Here is an 11,040-nt window from a genome sequence, read left to right on the forward strand (position 1 = left end):
CAGTCACTTCCTGTGACCCTCCCCGCCCAGCTAGGGCCTCCTTCCTCCTGTGCCCCCAGACCTCCTACTGCGATTGCCGAGCAGCCAAGGATCTGGCTTTGGAGTCAGATCGGGGGGAGCATCATCACTTTCCCCTCGAAGGGGGAAAATGACACTTGGAAAGTGAAATCAGGACCGCACCCCTCGTGGGCTTCGGGCGGGGCCCCTAGAGGCTCACACCAGGCACAATCGGGAAACAACGGCTTCCTCCAGTGTCAGCAACTTAGGACCCCAAGCGCGGCTGCCAGGACCCGCCCGGGGCCCCCGCAGCAGGAGGGGGGGCTCCCACGCCGTTTCCAGATGCATCGCTCTCCCGAGCTTGAAGTTCTGAATCAGAGCTCGGAGTCGTTAACAATAAGCCGGTGGCGATCAGGAGACACGCCCGGCGGGGATCTCTCTGGGCCTCCTGGCAAGAAGCAACCATATTTGACGCGTTATTCTCCCCACCAGATGTGACCCAATCAGTCCAACCTCGGGAGCTTGGCTCGGAATATGGAGTAGCTACCTTATTTTGCAGGCATCTGAACTGGATGTTACCACAAGACATGGAGAAATACGGACATCCGTGTATCGTTTCCATACGTTCCAAGTCCCCCTTGCCAGATTTCGGATTTCCGAGCCCCGTGAGCAGCAGCGGAAACCCGTTCCAAAGCCCACACGACGCTCTGTGTTGTGTGTGAGGTGTCTCTCGCGGGGAGGTCAGGCCACCAAACTGGAATCAGGGTGCTGGGTTCGAGCCCCTGCTCTGGATTGGCTCCATCCCAACCCCGACACCTTCTGTCCTCCATCTGGACCTCGGAGAGGCTGGCTCAGATGCTGTCCCCACCCAGGGCCCATCCCGGGACCCAACTGGAGGAGTTTCGATCTTGAACCTTGGTCCCTCTCTGTGGCCACGATCATCTCTGAGGTCCCGGGGATGCCCCCACTTCTTGGGAGCACAGCCCCAGCCCCCTTTGGTCCCAAGACTCCCTGGCTCCTGCAGCCTTAGGGTGGCTGTTTCCTGGAGCCCGAGCTATGGCCCCAAGCGGTGTGGAGCTGGTGACAGACATCAGAGGACTCCCCAGCAATGCCGGTCTGTCTGCAGCTGGAGACACGTCTCCAGAGAAGAGATGCAGGTCAGGAGACGGCTGTGGGGTCGGGCTGTGGGTTGGCCCGGTCTGGCCCATCCGACCGATACGGCGGTCCCACCCCGGCAGTCCCAGACCACATCCCCTCTGGGGATGGGGAGTTAGGGGCTCGATAACCCAGACACACCTGAGTGGGGCCCACAACTCTCCGGGGGATTTGGCGGCTGTCTGTCCGGGTGGGATGTCCACGTAGTCCAACCGGAAAGGCACTCACCGCCGTTCATAGCTCACGCCAGCGCTTTGCACCCTCCAGGACACACGGACGCTGGCTCCTACCTCCTTCTGAGGCTGGGGGGTGGTACAGGTGCGCAGGAGCGTTTCCGGAGGGCCCTGTCCTCTTGTGCACAGGTGGGGCTCCCACCCCTCAAGCAGCTGGAAGGGGAGGGGCTGCAGCCCTGGAGATGGGCCACGTGCCTCCCCTCTCCCAGCCTCGGTCTTCCCAGGTGCAAAATGGGACAATCGCCCAAATCCTGGGTGCCAGATCCCATAGACGCAGGGAGTACAGATGTATCCACTCAAGCCATTGTGGGGCCTGGGGGTGAAAACAGCCAGGGGGAAATCAGTCTGGGGCGGGGAGGGGGGCATACCTGCCGATGTGCTCAGTTTGGGAGGTTGGGGGGCCAAACCCCGTGAAGCAAAGTGAAAACCAGAGTTTCCCGTTTTGATGTTTTAAAGCCCAGGAAGGTGGGCCTATCTGGCTGTCTGGGTGTCCTGCGGACGCCCCCCAAACTGGGCCGCTGGAGGGAGGTGACGAAATGCTCTGTGGCTGATGTCACCAGTCACTTCTGCTGGGACTTCACCCAGACTGGATCCCTGATGTTTACGTGCAGAAGCTCTCCACCCCCAGCATCACGGGCCCGCAGGCTGTGGTGGTGGGGGGTCCGTCTGGGCTGCCATGGGGAATGGCGGGTCCCATGACACCAGGTTCCAAACCAGCAGCGGATAACAGAGCTCCCCCTTGTGTGTGCCATGGGGGTCTGCCCCTAGAACTGCACCTTGCACCCCCCAATTGGGAGCCACAGGATTCTGGGCCCTTCTGCGGGGACTGGCTCACAGTGCCCTCAGGCGGGCTAGAGGACAGAGGTGGGGTCTGAGCTCCCAGCTGTGCCCTGTTGGCCCAGGGAGAGACATGATAGACTTGAAACCTTCTGGGGACCCGATCACCAGGAGGATTACCTGATTGCATCCCAAGTCCCAGACCCCGGGAAGACCAGCTGTGTCCAATTCTCTGGGGGCCGGGCGGCTTGTGGAGGACTTCCCACCCATTATCCACTTTAAAACTTGCAATGACCCATTGAAACAGGACCAGAAAGGATCTTGGCTTTGTGGATCATTTGCAGGTGCCGGGGGGCTGCCCTCACGCTACACTCTTCCCATGCCTCCGTGGGACCCCATATCCCTCCTCTCCAGGGGAGACGATCGCCCCAGCCCACCTGTCAGTATCCAAATGACCACAACAGCAATTTACTCTCACAGCCGGGAGCCCAGAAGTCCAAAGTCAAGGCCTGGCAATGCTGAGCTCCCTCCAGATGCTCTAGGGGAGGGTCCTTCCTGCCTCCTCCAGGTTCTGGGGGCTCCAGGCACTCGCGGGCTGGTGGTCGTGTCCCTCCTGTCTCCGCCTCCGAGATCACATGGCCTTCTCTCCTGTGCATCTCCCAAATTCCCTCTTCTTAGCCCTCGACGGACCCAGCCTTCATCCAGCACAACCTCGTCTTTACTTGGTCCGTCTTCGTTTGCAGTAGGACGTCTACGAAGTCCCGACTTCCAAATGGGGATACGTTCACTGCGCTGAGCGTTGAGACTTGAAGGAATCTTTCTGGAAGACCCAGCTGCTCCTGGGAGAGCAGAGCTGCGAGCGGCCCTCAGCCCTTCTTTCCCACATCTCTCCACTCTCCATTCGTGCTGCATCTCTGCCCACCCAGGCGTTGGTGATGAAGTCGGGCGGACCAGATGCCCCACGGGTTTGCTTGCATCCTTGAGTCAGAACCAAAGTGCGACGCCAGCTATCTGCCCGGTTACGGCGCTTCCTGACTGTGCTGTGGTTATTTCGCTTGTTTCTGATCGGCACAGGGTCAGTTTTTGCTGCTTCCGTAATTTCTTTCCAAATAGCAAGGCCGCCATGTGGCTGGGTTCTCTCCCCTAAACCGTGCATGCCCGTCTGCCTGCCTGCATCTCCCATCAGGCGTCGTGTGGGCCCTGCCCCCAGATGCCCAATCTGCCCTGAGAGTTTTCCCCAAATGGGGCCATGGCTGGCCCATTCTCCCAGCTGTTTGGGCCAAATCTCAACATCATGCTTTGCTCCTCCTTTTCCCACACGTATATTCCATCCGCCAGCATGTCCTGTGTGCCCCCTCCCCCCTATGCTGCCCCTGCATCCACCCGGTCTCCGCTGCTGTCCTTGGACAACATGATGACCGTCTGCTCTGGCCTGAAGGGCTCCGTCTGTGCCCACAGCCTACTCGCCACTCAGGAGACAAGGCGTTGTTCCTCTGCACAAGCCTCCAGGGGTTTCCCGTCCCATGCAGAGTAAGGCCAGAATCTTCACAATGGCCCGCAAGGCTCTCCCCTGCCTGGGCTCTTTACTGCACTCCAGGCTCACTCCTGCCCCAGGGCCTTTGCATGGCCATTCTCTCTCCTATATATGATCCACATGGCTCTCTTCCTCTTCCAATCTTTGCTCAACCATCACTTTCTCAAGCAGACATCCCATTTGACAGTGGACCTCTGGTCTTGGCTTTCCTAGCCCCTAGCTCTTGCTATGGTTTTCTACACAGCATTTATTATCATGTGCCATGATAATGGCGTGTGTGTGTCCTTCTTCCACTAGGCTCTAAGCTCCCGAAGAGCAGAGATTTAGGATATTTTCCATAAGTTGCTAAATCTTTAGTACCTAGAACATTGTCTGGCACGCAGTAGGTGCTCAATAAATAGTGAAGTGAAAGACACACATTCTCTCCAAATGTATGACCTTCCATGTCAGCCGGTCACCCACTCCCAAGAGCCCCTTCTAGACTTAACTTAGAAGGTATCCGTGGTCAGACCCTGGGCGTGGCCTTGGAAGACCTCAGCCCCTTCCCAGCTCTGCCACCTCCCAGCTCTGCACCCTTGACCTGTAGGCACTGCACACTCAGCACAGCTTTCCGGCTCCTCTTTCCTGCTAAGCCTGCTTCCTCTTAACGTAGGGCCTGGGTCTCCTCCTGGATTCTGTGGCCTTGCCTGTCCAGTCTGACCAGTGTGGCCTCACCTTGTTCACCCACCTTTGCAAGACTTCTCTCCACTCTGCTGAATCTCTTTGCACGTGCCCGGGACACCTGCCTCACCCAGCCCAGCCCCTCCTCGTCTCCTCAGGGCTAGATGTCTCCATCCCGACCATAAGGAAAACTGCGTGCCGCCCAATCACCATCTGTAACTCTGAGCCCCAAGAGGTGAGGGTGTGCCTTAGTCATTCGGTGGTCCCTAGAACCCCACGCAATACGCTGCCTCCCCTTCTCGCCCCTTCTCGCCAATGTCTCCCCTCCTCAGGGCATCCCGGATGAAATGACCAGACTGGACCACATCTCCAGGCCTTCTGAGCACGCGCCTCCGCAGAAGATTACACGTGGCACATAGTTAGAGCTGGTGTGCGCACGTGAATGTGCTAATATGTTTTATACACTTGATGTTAAACATATGCTCCCATATGACCTGGTAATTTCACTCCTAAGTATACACCCAAGAGAAACAAGTGCAGTATATACAGAAGGGTGTGCAAGTGAGTGTGTACAGAAAGCCACATCAGAAAGTCCCAAACTGGAAACAGCTCAGGTGTCCAACAGGAGAATAAAGAGACGGGGGCAACGGAATATTTCTTGATAACAAATAAGGAAGAAAAGTTACGCCCCATTGAATAATACGGGTGGATCTCAGAACCATTAGGACAAACAGTGAAGTTCGTAGTCTATGATTTCATTTATATGAGATTTGGGGACAGGGGAGACTCAGCCGTGTTGATGGAAATTGGCAAACGGTGAAGTATAGGGTGCTCGGATGTAATTTGAGTTTCAGATAAACAATGGATTTTTTTTAAGTATAACTATATTCCAATATACGTCTTGACTATAGCGTGGGATCTATTTAAACTGAAATTATTCCTTGTGCATCTGAAATCGATTTGAAGCTGGGCATCTTGTCTTTGTGTGAGTGAAATTCACCACCCTAATGGGAAAGAAGGGCACCAGTGGGTTTTCTGGATGAATGGAAATGCTCTGTAACTGGGTCTTGGTTCTGTGTGTGTGTGTGTGTGTGTGTGTAAATTCATTAAGCTCTTCACCTAAGATTTGTTAATTTTCCTGCGTAGAAATTGTATCTCAGTAAAATGGGATGAGAAGGGTACTTTCTCGTCTACGGCCATACCACCCTGAACGCGCCCGATCTCGTCTGATCTCGGAAGCTAAGCAGGGTCGGGCCTGGTTAGTACTTGGATGGGACAAGGGTACTTTCTCAGCTTGATAAAGGGCTCCTATAGAAAACCTCCAGCTACCATCATACTTACTGGTGAAAAACTGGATTGTTTTCCTCTACAACCAGGAATAAGGAAGATCATTTACTCTCATCATTTCTGTTCAACAATGTGCTAGAGGCTCTAGTCAGGACCATTAGGCAAGAAAAAGAAACAAAAGGCATCCAGACTGGATAAGAAGTAAAGTCCTCTCTGTTTGCAGATGACATGAAACTCCAAAGAAATTCATTAAAAAATGATCTAAAATAATGAACAAGTTCAGCAATGTGGCAGGATACAAGATCAATATACAAAAGCCAACTGTGCCTTACCCACAATGAACAATCCAAAAATGAAGTCAAGAAAACAATTCCATTTACAGGAGTATCAAAAAGAATCAAACACGTGAGAAGGAATTTAACATAAGAAGAGCAAAATTTGTGCTCTGAAAACTCGGAGCACCTGAGTGGCTCAGTTGGTTAAGCGTCTGTTTTTGGCTCAGGTCATGATCTCAGGGTCCTAGGATCGAGCCCTGTATCCAGTGTTCCTGTTCAACAGAGAGTCTGCCACTCCCTCTCCTTCTGCCCCTCCACCTCCTGGCTTGTGCTCTCTCTCTCAAATAAATAAATAAAATCTTTAAAAAAAAAAAAAGAAACTTAAAAAGACTTAAGTAAATGAAAAGGCAACCTGTATTCATGGATCAAATATTTTATTACAAATATTTATTATTATCATAGATTGAATAATTTTAAGAAGATAATAATCTCTTAATTAATCTACAAATTCACTGTAATCTCTGCCAAGCTCTCAGCTGGCTTTTTTGCAGAAATTGCCAAACTGATCCTAAAATTCATATGGCGATGCCAAGGACCCAAAATAGCCCAACAGTCTTGAAAAAAGGACAAAGTTGGAACACTTCCTGATTTCAACTTGCTACAAAACCACAGTAATCAGACAGTGCAACATTGGCATGAGCATAGGCTTATAGATCAATGAAACAGAAGAGGCAGTCCAGAAATAAACCCTGTGAATATGGTCAATTGATTTTCAAAAAGGCTGTCAAGATCACCCAGGGGGGCAGATAAGAGTCTTTTCAACAAATACCCTGCAGTAACTGGATATCCACATGCAAAACATTAAATTTGAACCCCTACCTCATATAATACACAGAAATTAACTCAAAATGTGTCAAAGACATAGAAGTGAGAGCTAAAATCATAGAAGTCTTAGAAGGAAAAATCAGAGTAAATCTTTGTGACCTTGTATTCTTAGAAATGACACAAAAAGCACAAGTAACAAAGGAAAAATTAGGTAAATGGGACTTGATAAAAATTAAAACTTGTGTACATCTGAGGACACCAGCAAGAAAGTGAAAAGACAACCCACAGAATGGGAGAAAATATTTACTAATCCTCTATCTGACAGGCGTCTGGTATCCAGAATACACCAAGAACTCTTAAAGACAACCCAATTAAAAATGGGCAAAGAGTTTGAACAGACACTTCTCCGAAGAAGAGATACAAATGGCCAGAGAGCCCATGAGAAGATGTTCAGTGTTATTAATCCTTGGGGAAATGCAGACCAAAACCACACAATGGCACACCACTTCACACCTGCTGGGATGACAGTAATAAAAAAAAAATGGCAGACGATAGCAAGTGTTGGTGAGGAGGTAGAGGAATTGGAGCCCTCGTCCACTGCGAGTGAGAATGTAAGATACCACAGTCAGTTCAGAAAATAGTTTAGTAGGTGCCCCAAATGTTCAACATGGTGCAATGTGTGATCCGGCAACTCTACTCCTCGGTATATGTCCAAAGGAATGAAAGCAGACGTCCACAGAAATGTCGTAGGTGAATGTTCACACCAGCTTAATAACCAGAAAGTGTGAACAACCCTAAAAGGCCGTCAGCTGAAGAATGAGTAAACAAACTCTGGTATACCCATACAGTGGAATATTTTTCAGCCTTAAAGTGGATGAAGCACCAGTACGTGTTTCTGTATGGAGGGGTCTTGAACACATGATGCAAAGTGAGAGAAGCCAGTCACGGAAGACCACGTAGCACACAATTCCATTGACACCAGAAGTCCAGAATAGGCAAATCCAGAGAGATAGACAGGAGGTTAGCGGCTGCCAGGGAGGCGGATGTGGAGTGACTGCCAGTGGGGATGGGGTTTCTCTTTGGGGTGATGAGAATGTTCCAGAATTAGATCTTGGTGACAGTTGCACAACTCTGTGAATATACTAAAAACCACAGAATTGTACACTTTGAATGGGTGAATTGTATGGTATGTGAATTATGTCTCAATAAAGCTGTTTTTTTTTTTTTAAAGTATGAGAAAATAAAAATAAATGTGTACTCTTTCTTCCTACCCCATTGGCTTATCTTGTCACTGCTGGGTGTGTGGTCTGCCGAGTAAAGCCCAGCTTCCAGGCCCTTGGTGACGTGGTCAGTCCTCTGCATCTCCCTGCGTGCGCCCTGTTGGTGAAGGGCCACCAAGAAGTTCCAGAACTTTTCCTTCCTGTTCTTCACCTTTCTTCACCTTTGTGCCTCATTCATTCAACTCCAGTTTGGTCTCTTCTGGCTTCAAAATGACTAGACCTTGAGAGGAAAGATCTCCTGGGTAGGCTGCTCCAGACCCTAGGATATGGCTGGAGTGCACCATAGGTGGACAAGTGCACCTGTATTCAGGAAAGCAGAAGGTTCGGGGTCCCCAGCAAGGTCCCACCCAGAGCACACAGCTGAGGACCAGTGGGGGGAGGGGAAAGCTGCAGCCTCTGCCCCGCAGATGAGGAGGCACAGAGTGTCACCGGGTGGGACAGCCCCACCGTGGGCTTCTGACTTCTGCTGGACCCGTTGAGGGCTCCTGTAGGCTCAGGAAGGGACCAAGTCTTTCCAAAAATGGGTAACAGAAAAACGGTGCTTAAGAAGAAAGTTACGGGATGCCTGGGTGGCTCAGTTGGTTAAGCGGCTGCCTTCAGCTCAGGTCATGATCCCAGGGTCCTGGGATCGAGTCCCACATCGGGCTCCTTGCTCATCAGGGAGCCTGCTTCTCCCTCTGCCTCTGCCTGCCTCTCTGTCTGCCTGTGCTCACTCTCTCTGACAAATAAATAAATAAAATCTTAAAAAAAAAAAAAAAAGAAGAAGAAAGTTACACCCAAGGAGCTGAATTCCTGTGGAGTCCATTGCGGGAGAGGGCAGCCCGCCCTGGGATCCGTCCACCTTGGGAATGACCTTAGAAGAGACTGAGCCGCCGCTGTCTCTGTGCAGCACCCCGTAGCAGTAAAAATTTCACAGTGGTGTTTAGACATACACTTATTTCTAATCACCCAGGGTTTGGCTCCATGAAGACAGAACGTCCAAATAATCAAAAACACTTTAAGTTTTGTGGGTTTGACATTCACTGTGATGGGGACATGGGTGGGGGCAGTGAGGAGGTTGGAGTGTCCGGGGAGGGGTGTGGAGTATGGGTAGGTCTGGGGAATGGGAGCGAGCCTTGCATTAAGTTCTGCTGGCTCAAGGATTTGCCCCAGGTCACACCTGTAAGGTTCTAGAAAACCTTTTATCCAGATCAGTCTTTCTCAACCTGTGGCAATGCTCCCCGCCCCCGCCTCCCCGCCCCACCAGGGGACATTTGGCAATGTTGGAAGACTTGTTCCTTTGTCACAACTCAGGTAGGGGGTGTTACTGACCTGGAGGAGCTAAATACCCTACTATGCACTGGACAGCCTCCCTGCCTGCCCCCAACAAAGAATGACCGAGCTTCAAATGTCCACAGCAGCCTGGTTGAGAAGCCCCATTCTATCCTAAGCAGTGATAATGCACAGACCCTGGCAGATGTCCCCAGGGGACAGCAGTTCCCCTACTGCACCGACATGGGTGAAACACGTTGTGTTCTCTTTCTGATGATAAAAATGATACACACCTTGCTGGAGAAAGATGGGAATTGCAGAAAAATACAAAGATGAAAGCGAAAATCACCTGCCGTCCCGGAAGAGGTGATGCCAAACCTTTTGGGGAGACCAGCTGCCTTCTCCACCACGGTTGGGCCAGCAGAAGGCTGATGAACAGCCATTCAAAGCAGAGGAGACCATCAGTGTGATGTGGCCTCATGGTTTATACTTGTCTGGAGCCTCAGGATATAGCTGCACACTCAACCGGCTTGCTTACTGCCTCGGGCAGTGGTACAGCAGGAGCGGAGCATGTAAGGCTGGCTTCATGGAGGTCCTGTAGGGTGGTAGGACATATGGTCTTCCAGTCTTTGTCTCTATGGATGGGTGGATGGATGGTTGGATGATGGATGGGTGGATGGATGGATGGATGGATAGATGGATGGTTGGTTGGAAGGATGGATGGATGGATGGATGGATGGATGGATGGTTGGATAGAGTAGAGATTAACAAAATCGGGACTCTGTTGCTCATGCTGCTTTGTAACCTGACTCTCTACTTACTAGCACATGTGTTTGAGGATCACTGTGTGTTGATATTTTGTCAGATCTCAAAGCCCTAGGGATTGGGCCAAGAAAAGAAACCCCATGAACAGGGAGGAAAGGGTGTTTAGGTGGTGGTGTGAGGAGTGGCCAGGCCAGTGACCTTGCTGAGCTCTTCAGCGTCCTGTCATTGTTGAGCACAATAGAGATGAACCCCCCAGGCCTCTGCACCTGTGACAGGCAGGTAATAGGTGGACATTGGAGCCTCCTAGTAAGGGCTGTTTCTGTGGAAAGTGTTGTCCTAAACAGCAAAGCTGGGCCCTTTTTAGGGGATGGCACCTCTCACTCCTGGATAGTGGGGTTGGTCAGCGAGGCAGGTAGTCATGTGATGGCTAGCCTGAGAAATTGGAAGGAGCTCTCAATTCTGGAGGTCACAGCTGCTCTGGAAATTCTCCTCTGACTACTTATAAATGATGGTGGCTCTTTTGCACTGGCAAATTAAAATCCGCTTTAGAAAAATCCCCAGGATTCTGGTGCTTTCCACACTGAGGAGGGGATTTCAGAGTGCACAGGAATGTGGACAGTCCTGATTTGGAAGTGATCCCAGCTGCCCATGTAGATGGCATCATTTGGAGGTAAGTTAGTCCTTTACGATAATCCTCACCTCCCCAATGCAGGGTAATTCAATAATGATCCCAGAAATCATCTCGTTTGTCAAGGGGGAGGACATAACTGAGTGGAGGCTGATGAACTTCCATCCAGCCCCATCCTCCAAAACCCAACAAATGCATTGATCTACTCACCCATTCACCCATCCATCCTTTAGTCCATCTGTCCATCCATTCATCCATCCACCCATCTTTCCAACCATTCATCCATCCATCCATCCACCTACCCACCCATCCATCCATTAATCTGTCCACTTACCCATCCAACCATCCATCTGCTCATCCATCCATTCATTTG

The sequence above is a fragment of the Enhydra lutris genome, unplaced genomic scaffold (assembly GCF_002288905.1).
Source record: "Enhydra lutris kenyoni isolate GAN:26980312 unplaced genomic scaffold, ASM228890v2 scaffoldscaffold22, whole genome shotgun sequence".
Lineage (NCBI taxonomy): Eukaryota > Metazoa > Chordata > Mammalia > Carnivora > Mustelidae > Enhydra > Enhydra lutris.